Here is an 11,573-nt window from a genome sequence, read left to right as displayed (position 1 = left end):
GAGGAGGTACAGTCAACATTTCAGGCCAAGACCCTTCGTCAGGACTAACTGAAGGAAGAGCTAGTAAGAGATTTGAAAGTGGGAGGGGGAGGGGGAGATCCAAAATGATAGGAGAAGACAGGAGGGGGAGGGATGGAGCCAAGAGCTGGACAGGTGATTGGCAAAAGGGATATGAGAGGATCATGGGACAGGAGGCCCAGGGAGAGGGAAAAGGGGGAGGGGGGCAAACCGGAGGATGGGCAAGGGGTATAGTGAGAGGGACAGAGGGAACCCACGTACCCCATCCGTTATTTATATACACACATTCTTTCACTCACTCTCCTTTTTCTCCCTCTGTCTCTGTGACTATACCCCTTGCCCATCCTCTGGTTTTTTCCCCACCCTCCCCCTTTTCCTTCTCCCTGGGCATTCTGTCCCATGATCCTCTCATATCGCTTTTGCCAATCACCTGTCCAGCTCTTGGCTCCATCCCTCCCCCTCCTGTCTTCTCCTATCATTTTGGATCTCCCACTTTCAAATCTCTTACTAGCTCTTCCTTCAGTTAGTCCTGACGAAGGGTCTCGGCCCGAAACGTCGACTGTACCTCTTCCTATAGATGCTGCCTGGCCTGCTGCGTTCACCAGCAACTTTGATGTGTATTGCTTAGATATGGCACAGTTATTTCCCATGGTAGGGCAAGAGGGAACAATTTCAGGATTGAAGGATGTCCATTTAGAAAAAAGGTGCAGAGAAATAACTCTAGTCAGAGAGTGGTAAATCTGTGGAATTTGTTGCCAGGAGCGGCTGTGGAAGCCAAGTCATTGGGTGTACTGTATTTAAGGCAGATATAGATAGCTTCTTGATTAGCCAGGGCATCAAAGGGTATGGGGAGAAGGCAGGGGAGTGGGGATGACTGGAAGAATTGGATCAGCGTATGATTGAATGGCGGAGCAGACTCGATGGGCCGAATGGCCTACTTCTGCTTCCATATCTTAGAAGGCATCCGTTAGTCTTGCGGGACCATGGATCTGCGCCTGGAAAGTCTTCACTCTCCAGGTTGCAGGCCTGGGCAAGGTTGTATGGAAGACCAGCAGTTGCCCATGCTGCAAGTCTCCCCTCTCCACGACACCAATGTTGTCCAAGGGAAGGACATTAGGACCCATACAGCTTGGCACCAGTGTCGTCGCAGAGCATTGGGTGATTAAGTGCCTTGCTCAAGGATACAACACGTTCCCTCAGCTGGGGCTCGAACTCACGACCTTCAGGTAGCTAGACCAATGCCTTAACCACTTGGCCACGTGCCCACACTTCCGTATCTTATTTCTTTATTTAATTACAGTATGTCTTTTAGCTCATGGTATTTTTCATCTTAGCAGTCCTGCTTCTTTTTTGTAGAGTAGTCAAGTCTGTTCACAGGTGCCAATTTCTCTAACTTCTGGCAGTATTTCCCCCCTCTCTTTTTCCATTCCCCATTCTGGCTCCCTTTTCTCTCCCTCTAACCTGTTGATCACCTCGCTCTAGTGCCCTTCCTCCCATGGTCCACTTGCCTCTCCTATCAGATTCCTTCTTCTTCAGCCCTTTACCTCTTCCAACTTTCACCTCCTGGCATCTTATTTCATCCTCCCCCTCCCTCGCCTGGTTTCACCTATCACCTGTCAGCTTGTAATCTTTCCCCTCCCCCACTTCCTTTTCTGGCTTCTTCCCCCTTCCTTTCTAGTTCTAAACATGACTGTTTATTCCTCTCCATGGATGCTGCTTAATTTGCTGAGTCCAACAGTATTTTCTGTGTGTTGCTCTGGATTTCCAGCATTTACAGAATCTCTTGTGTTTATGATAAAAATTCTGCTGGCTCTAGTCAAACCAGAGGGCAAGATATTCAGAAATTTGATTAAACTTACTGAAATATGTTAGTGTACCAATCCGTTAGGCCCATAGTTCAATAGTAAAAGTTTAGCAGCTGGAATTAACATGAAGGTGAAACCATTGCAGATTTTGTCATAGATTTGAGATCAATTTCTGAATGTTGCCAGTAGGATAATGTAATTTTGGAGTAGCACTGTGGAATCACATAATTTTGGAATCCACAATGCGACTACTCAAAGAACACTGTTTAGTGGGAAGAAAATTTATTTCAAACCAGCATTTGTTATTGTGCAAGTGGTGGAGACAATGGTGAAGCAAGTGTAGAAGTTGGAATATCTCCCAGCAAAAGTGTAACTTGTTTACCTGACTTTTTAGCATCTTTAGGAAAAGGGATCATATTATCACTGTGGAAACACCAGAACACCGAACCAATTAGAGAAAACACAGAGTCTGTTTGCCATTTCAATAATTTCCTTGAAATCAAAGAAGGACCATGGCAAATTCTGCAAATGAAAGGGTACAAAGCCTAATGGAAAGGATAGTAAAGAGTCTTGTGTGAGAATGGAAACAGGTCCTTTGGCCCATCCATTCCATGCCAACCCATTCTTCTACCTAGTTCATCCATCTGCACATGGACCATAGCCCTCCATATCAAATTGTTCAAATGATCTAAGTGAAGAAGGAGTCTCCTGAGTGGGTTGTACGGACTATTCATGCTAAGTTAGAATACTACAGAATCCTTCTGTGCAACAGTATATGATGTAAGAAAGAGAATAACAATGGAAATTGACACTGGTATTGCAGCTTCAATCAGTGCAAGCAGAAAATGAATTGCTACAGAGAGCCTGAAAGAATTATTTGTTCTCTTTCATGCCTACGTTGTGGAACGGGTCAAGAGGATAATGTCAAGTGTTGTCAATGTGAAGAGCAGTGAAAGCGAAGCAAAGCTCCATCTTCTAACTGTTCGACAGAGATTCAAAGGTAGGTAGATGTACTTTACCTCTCTCAGGATACGTTTGATCAGCTAAAGGGGCCTTTATTATATGTGATATGTCACATATTTCCCAGCAGATTGAGTTAGAATATCATCAACCCTGAGTGTGTTTTAGAGGACAATGTAGAAAATTAATGTAGTTAAAAGATCCATTGTCTCTCCTGACCTGAATTTTCTGATAGCCTCTCCACTGTTTTCAGCCATGCAGTGTGGTTGCGATTATCTTTTAGCGTATCCCTTGATTTCCTTCACATCCAAAAATCTGTTCATCTCAGTCTTAGACATACTCAGTGACTTAACAGCTGGAGAAAGTATTCCAAAGAATTTCTAGATTTTGGATGTAGAAATTTCTTCATACCTCAGTCCTGAATGACCATTCCCTTACTTTGAGACTATAAGCTCTGGTTCACAATGACCATGTCATGGCATCTACCCTGCCAAGCCTAATAGGATAATTTCTCATTCTTTGAAATTATAGAGTATATGCCCAATCATCTCTCAAATCAGACAAAAGGATGATGTGCCAGGAGACTTCAGAGATGCCATAATCATGACCAATGTAGCAGACATGTTTGTAATATCCTTTGATAACTATCCTCACTATCTGCAGCTCCACTAATTTTTGTGTTGTCTGCAAACTTACTAACCAGACTAGCTAAATTTTCATCCAGATTTAACACACCACAGAGGTCCAGTTAGAGAAACTCCATCCCACCACTACCTTGAGAATTGCTGTAAAATGTCTTCAATATTAATGGTGCAATGTACTTGTATTAATAATTAAAATTTATGCACTCAGTGGGGACCTCAGAGGCAGGCCACTATTGTTCATATACTGTCACTCCTAAAACTGGCACTCTACTCAAAGATCTGCAGCAAGACACTACAAAGTTGTAGATTAGTGCCATTAATTTATGTTACAAAAGTATTCAAAATAAGAAAGAACAGAATTAATGCAGTTAAAAACATGAATGAGGCCACTTAAAGCTTTTGGTTCATTCTGCTTCTCTTTCATAAGTACACACATTGCCATTTCTGCACTATACGCATAGCCCCTTAAAAGCTTGAGGGGGCTTGCCCTCTGGTTTTCTCTCCAGAAACATGTAGCCTCCCATTTTATATGTTTTCTGATGATTTGGCTAAGATGTAGAAAGCTCCAGCACGGAAAATTCTGCAGCACAGCCCCTTTAAGGATGTACACACCGTGAACAGAGGAAACCAACTTGCAGTGCTTCCCTTCCATTGTGAGCTGATCTGAGACAGCAGCTGCCTGAAACAGCAGACAGCTTAATTGTCAGCATGCAATTCTGATTCGGGGGCAGCTGGAATACTTCTCCCAGAAACCCACAACAAAGCGTACAATTAGACAAGGCTGTAAACCAACCTGAACCAAAAAAAACCTCCAATAATTTAGTTCCTTTTAACAATCCACATCTTTCTGAGCATTTTTAAAATATCTTTAAAATACTTGTAAATATAAGCTTTATATTGTTTGAATAAACGTGGTATAAATGTGTTTTAAATACCTATTTCATGCAGAATGGTAAAATGACAACTGCTTGAAAAGCTTATCCCATTCTAAGCAGAGTCTGTAGTTTATCTTTGAATCATGATATTCAGTTTCAAAAATTACTATCTGTTTTGCATCATGAAATGATCTAATAACATTACTCTCTGCCTTGATATATTCACAATCAACTTTCATGCTTATATTTTCCAGTTGGTAATCTATGCCTTTTCCTTTAATACTGGGACTAAAATAATGCCAGTTGGAAATATAGGAAATAAAAGTGTTCCAACCTTTACAGCCTTTTTCTGTTTTTAATGTTACTATTCTTTGCAAGAAGCAGAAAAATCTTTATAGGGCATAATTCTCAACCTGAAGCAAACCCAAACCATTTAAAAATCAATGAACAGCTTTACTTTTTTGTGTCCTGCTATTATCATACAATTACACCAAGCAGAAGAAAGCCACTCAAACTATTGTATCTGTGCCTGCTCTTTGAAAATCCCTTTAGTCTCATTTGAGGTGGGAGACAGGTGTTTCGTTTAGACTTCCATTTGAAAATCAGGTCACACTGATTATTGGTCGGAGTTGTCAGCCTACATTATACACTCGAGTCTTGGACAAGAGCTTCAGTCCACAGCCTTCTGAATCAGAGTAAAAAGGTGCAGTTACTGAGTCAAGTAAAATTCCCATGACAGTCTCTAGTGACAGGTCTTTTATCCATTAGTGAGTTGTTGTGTTCAGGAGTAATGGCTGAGCTACCGCAGTGATGTCCAAGTCACAAATATTAGCCTAGCAATCTGAATGGGACTTCTGTACAATTTATTTGTCAAATAAATTGGTCTATACATGAACTCATACATTGTCACATTGAGACTGTGGAAGTAGCAGTTAACACTGCAAATTCAGGGCTCACTTTATATTAACGAATCAAAAATCACGTGACCCAACTCTCAAAGGGCTGCATTTTTTTGTTACACCAATTCTGACACGTATGATTTGAGTTCTTCAATCTTAATACTAATTGAATAATCAACCAGAATTGTGGCACAGCTGCTTCTGAAAAAAGTTACATTGGAGACTGGGCACATATATTAATAGGGGTCTGTCTAATTATGAATATTTACTGGTATGAAATAAATAATGGTGCACGTTCCATTGGTATCTCACTATAAATTATTTCTCTTGCTGTTGAGCTTTTGTAAGTGAATATAAAAAAACATTTTATATTGGTAATATAACACTAGTTTAAAATAATAAGCATAATATTGAAGATCACAGCTTCTTTTAGAATATTGAATATTTCTAAAGAAGTTTCTTTCTATCCAGTTGATTGTCATAATGGAACTACCGTCAATCATCACTAGTGTAGTAAGGATGCTGCTACACTTTTGTAGAAAATCTTTTTGTACTGTCCACATCAAGCATCTTACATCTCCTGACTTTAGGTAACTCTCCATGGTTTTCACTTTCTGTTTAGGTAAATGGCCTTACCCATTTTTCCCTCTTACAGTCTCACTTTTAACTCATTTCTTGACAATGGAACTAATTGATTCCAAAACACCATCCATCACAATAATTCTATTTAGCAAGAGTTTAAATCTTAGCTTAAAAGACTGGCAAGTTGTACCTTCGGACAGTTCTTCATCAAAACCATGCTGGAGTCCAACAACATTGCAGTCTGTCAATTTCAGACAATGTTGTTCCCATTGCATACAAGGACACTTCATAACTCATGTTCTCAGTAGGTTTTTATTTGCACAGTTCTGTCTTCTTTTGCACGTTGGTTGTTTTTCAGTCTTTATATGTTTATGTATACTTTGCACTTTTTTCCTATATATGCCTACAAGAAAATTAATCCTATGGTAGTAAATGGAAACATATGCTGTACATACTTCAATAATAAATTTACTTTGAACTTTGCACAAGAGGGGTTCTTGAAAATATATGTGAAGATCCCAACTAGAGGGGAAAAACATATTGTTGATGTAAACAAGAGCATGTGCACTAGCCCCCCCAACCCCCTTCCTGAAGTCAATGACCAGCTCTTTTGTTTTGCTGACAGGAGGGAAAGGTTGCTGTCATTAACACTATGTCACTAGGCCCGCCGTCTCCTTCCTGCACTCTGGCCCATCGTTATTTTTATAAACCTTTTGGTTGTTCTTCCTAGAGTGTCAGAGGTTGAGGAGAGACCTAACAAGAGATTTTTAAAGTTATGAGAGGCATCGATAGTGTGGACAGTCAGTATCCTTTCTCCAGGGTAGAATGCGCACTTTTAAAGTTAGAAGGGGAAAAGTCTAAAGGTGATGTGAGGGGCAAGATTTTTTTTTATGCAGAAAGTGATAGGTGCCTGGAATTGGTAGTAGTGGAAGCAGGTATTTTGGTGGAGTTTGAGGGGCTTTTGATAGACACATGAATACAAAGGGAATGAAAGGATATAGATGATACATAGGAAGAGAACATTTAGTGTAAATAGGTATTGAGATCGGTAGAATATCATGGGCTGAATGTCCTTTCTGGTGCTGTACTGTTCTATGTTCATTGGTATCAGCTTGGCCTGCTCCAAGGTGTTGTCCTAATGATTCATCTTCTTTGCAGCTGTGGTAAGAATGATGCACAATATTTTGAAATAGTTACAAAATATATCCTTCCATCAAGGCTAAAAGCAAAGTAGGCCAGTACTAAAATAACCAATGCATGTGACTGGAGATATGGGTTTGAAACACAAACTCATTATGTAAGATATAATACTTCAGACAATGTCACTTGGTGCTATAAAAAGATTTTTTTTTAAATCTGTGAATTTTATGTCATCCATGTAAAACAGGCATTGAAAGGAATGTCTTTATATTTGTTTATATAAAGATATTCCTGTTTATATTTATTATTATAAAATTCCATAATGCAAGGTTTTATTAATCGATTTATAGCTTCCTGATCAGTCCATTTATCCTCTGTGTTCCAGATTTTAAAATCCATCCAGAATTATTTGATTTTTATTCAAATTATTCATGGTAAAAGACTTCTTAGAAAATCATCTGCTGATATTAATGCCTTTTTGTTTTTTTTATCTTAAAAAAGGATATCTCAATAATACAGAAAATTGAGGTAAATGGGATTGCGATACAGAGTTGCCTTATATTTGGGGTCTAAATTAATCCTTAGATGAATAATGTTCTTTGCCAGGTATAAATAAATGCTGACTGTGTTGGAGCGGTCTCTTTCCAACACCAGGCAGTATTACGATTATAGCACATGGTTCTATCTACATTGCTTTTAGTATCGGCTATCTCTGTGTCATTGACAATATGAATATGCAACTATCCTATCATCTACGCTACTAATAAGTAAAAATGAATAGAGATACAAACGCAGATTCTCATGGGATAGCACAGCTTGGCGCACATTGAAGAAGATGTCATTATGAGAATCTATAATCATTAGCAGAAACTAATCTTCTTCAGAACTCTTAGTTCCGGACCTTTAGGCAGATTTTGACCTCAACAACAACACATAGCATTTATATAGTAATATTAAATGTAAAAACCATCCCATCTAATCTCAAAGGAGAACTATTGAAGGAAATTCGATGCTGAGATGTACACGAAGGAATTGTGGCAGATTATTGACAGGACACAGGATGGGTGTAATTGGTAGATACTCTCATTAGCAAGGCCAAAAAGTTCTATTCAAAAAGTTCAAAGGAACATCTAAACAAGCCTGATGCATTTTGGAAACAAGTCCTGTGGACTGATGAAGTTAAAATAGAATTTTTTGGCCGCAATGAGCAAAGGTATGTTTGGAGAAAAAAGGGGGCAGAATTTCATGAAAAGAACACCTCTCTAACTGTTAAGCACAGGGGTGGATCAATCAGGCTTTGGGCTTGTGTTGCAGCCAGTGGCACGGGGAACATTTACTGGTAGAGGGAAGAATGAATTCAATTAAGTACCAGCAAATTCTGGAAGCAAACATCACACCGTCTGTAAAAAGCTGAAGATGAAAAGAGGATGGCTTCTACAACAGGATAATGATCCTAAATACATCTCAAAATCCACAATGGACTACCTCAAGAGGCGCAAGCTGAAGGTTTTGCCATGGCCCTCATAGTCCCTTGACCTAAACATCGAAGATCTGTGGATAGACCTCAAAAGAGCAGTGCATGCAGGATAGCCCAAGAATCTCACAGAACTAGAAGCCTTTTGCAAGGAAGAATGGGCAAAAATCCTCCAAACAAGAATTGACAGACACTTAGCTGGCTACAAAAAGCTGTGATACTTGCCAAAGGGGGTGTTACTAAGTACTGCCATGCAGGGTGCCCAAACTTTTGCTTCGGGCCCTTTTCCTTTTTTGTTATTTTGAAACTGTAAAAGATGGAAATAAAAAAGTTTTCTTGCTTAAAATATTAATGTGTCATCTTTAACTTTATGCTTTTTGGAAATCAGTTCATCTTTTACTCGCTTAGCTATTCACAGTAACAGAAATTTTGACCAGGGGTGCCCAAACTTTTGCATGCCACTGTATATGGACAAAGACTTGAAGGCTATGGAAAGAGTGCTGGAGTAGTACAGATTAGATTAGGTTAGATTAGATTCAACTTTATTGTCATTGTGTTGAGTACAGATACAAAGCCAATGAAATGCAGTTAGCATCTGACCAGAAATGCAAAATACAGTGTTATTTACAAAATGAGTGCGAATAAGAAGTGCGTGCTACAGCACACAGATATAAAAGTACTGAGACAGTACAATATGGGTGCAATACTGCTTAGAGCTGTGATGTGAGGTTCAGCAGGGTCACAGCCTCAGGGAAAAAGCTCTTCCTGTGCCCGCTAGTGCGGGAGCGGAGGCTCCCGTAGCGCCTACCGGATGGGAGGAGAGTAAAAAGTCCATGGTTAGGATAAGATGCACCCTTGATAATGCTTTTCGCCCTGCCCAGGCAGCATTTATGGTAGATGTTTATATTGATGGTCTACATGGATATGATGGGTAGAAGGACTTGTTTCTGAGCGTATGGGTATACGAGAATTAGACTGCACGGTGCTAGAGATTGCACCACAGCCCATATAGATTCCCAGTGAGATTGCATTCTAGAGAACCATATTTAATCCTACCAATGCATCTGAAAGTATACATTCACCATAGAGAGACTGTAATATGGATTTACCGTGAAGATACATCAATTCCTGTCCCTTTACTGAGTTTCCAAAAATGTTCTAAATTATTAGCATCATTGCTGTGCATAAGTGATCATCAAAAATATCTACCTTTAAAGATGGGTATTAATGAGACTGAAAAATAGCAAGAAAGTACTTACATTTCTCCAATGTCTTAATGTTCTCAGGATTCACAAATGCATGTATTTGTTAATCCTGAGAATATTAAGATATTGTAGCCCATTCGTATCATAGAAACATAGAAAATAGGTGCAGGAGTAGGCCATTCGGCCCTTCGAGCCTGCACCGCCATTTATTATGATCATGTCTGATCATCCAACTCAGAACCCCGCCCCAGCCTTCCCTCCATACCCCCTGACCCCCGTAGCCACAAGGGCCATATCTAACTCCCTCTTAAATATAGCCAATGAACTGGCCTCAACTGTTTCCTGTGGCATTATAAACAAATGTGTTTGGTGATTTGTTTTCTAATTCGAAGTGGCTAGTTCAGTCCAAGTCCCTGGTGCTCTGGAATTTTTGATATGCCTCTTAACTTGGTTTGCTCTAGCTGAAGGACTGCTCTTCAATCTTCTGGAATAAAAGATTAATCCCTAGAACAAGCAGCCCAGAAGACATGACAGGGTATTATATAAAAGTGAGATTTTTCATTTTCTTTTAATAAATAATACATTACCTATTATTTATTAGCATTATTTTACATAAGATAATGCAATATGTGACCCAAGCAAACAAGGTAGCCTGAAGATTAAAACAATGATAAATTTCTTCAGAAATTTCTTATCTCATTCCCATTCATTCTGAGCACCACACACAAAATGCTGGAGGAACTCAACAAGTCAGGCAACATCAAGGTAGGGGAATAAAAGGTTGATGATTTGGACTGAGACCCGTCATCAAAACTGGAAAAGAACAGAACAGAAGCCAGAATAATTGGGAGCGGGGGTGCAGGTGAGAGGTGAGACCAGGTGACAGGGAAGGTGGGTGGGTGAAGTAAAAAGCTAGAAGGCGATAAGTGGAAGAGGTAAAGGGCTGAAGATAAAGAAATTGTCGTAATGGGGGGTGCTGGGAACTGACCCAAATGCAAGACACAGACACTGGAGTACTAGGAACAGGACTAGGATGCAGGACCTGGGCTAGGACATGGACGAGAAACAGGGAACCCAGACAAGGAACTATGAACTAGGAGCCTGGGCTTGGACTCCGAGCTAGAGACTGGACAAGGACCCAGAACCTGGGTCTTGCCTTGGGCTCAGACCCCAGAACTAGGCAAAGACATGACATGGCTACAGGACTGGAAGTACCTGGGGTCTTGAGGCTGGAGGCTGGAGTCTTGAAGCTGGAGGCTGGGGGACTTGAGGCTGGAGGCTGGAGCTGGGGACTTGAGACTGGAGGCTGGAGGCTGGGGTCTTGAAGACCTACTGGGAACTGTACATCAACATAGAGCCAGGACTTATCCTTAGACAAGCCGGGACTCAACTTTATTTCCACACCAAGGTGGGACAGGACCATCCATTGGATAACGGCAGAACGGCCTGACTGACCCAACAGAGGCAAAGACAAGACAGGTCCCCCCACAGGGCAACGGCAGAACGGCCTGACTTACCCCATGGAGGTGAGGACAAGACAAGACAGATCCCCCCGCAGGGCAATGGCACAACTGCCTGACACCCCACGGAGGCGAGGACAAGAGGGGACAGATCCAACCGTAGGGTAACGGCAGAAAGGCCTGACTTACCCCACGGAGGCGAGGACAAGAAGAGACAAACACCGAAGAACAACAGACAGTTCCATCTCTGCATCGGGGTTGCTCCAAGTCGCAGTTACCGCCAGCAACCTTGGCTGGCTACGGAAACAGCTGGATCCCTACCTAGCTCAGAGTGGCTGACGGTGTCATAGTCCGGTCCGTGAAATCCGTGTCCCGGTTCACGGTCCGGTCCATGGTTCCTTGTTCCAGGGTTTCTGGTTTTCCCCAGTTTCCGTTGTGGGCATGTTTCTCGTTTTGGGGCTGAGACATAAATTCCTCTGCAAACCAGGGATTCGCTGCTGGACTGTCCTGT

This window comes from Mobula birostris, chromosome 15, assembly GCF_030028105.1.
Source record: "Mobula birostris isolate sMobBir1 chromosome 15, sMobBir1.hap1, whole genome shotgun sequence".
Lineage (NCBI taxonomy): Eukaryota > Metazoa > Chordata > Chondrichthyes > Myliobatiformes > Myliobatidae > Mobula > Mobula birostris.
The sequence above is the reverse complement of the archived record's forward strand: the minus strand, read 5'-3'. Positions refer to the sequence as shown.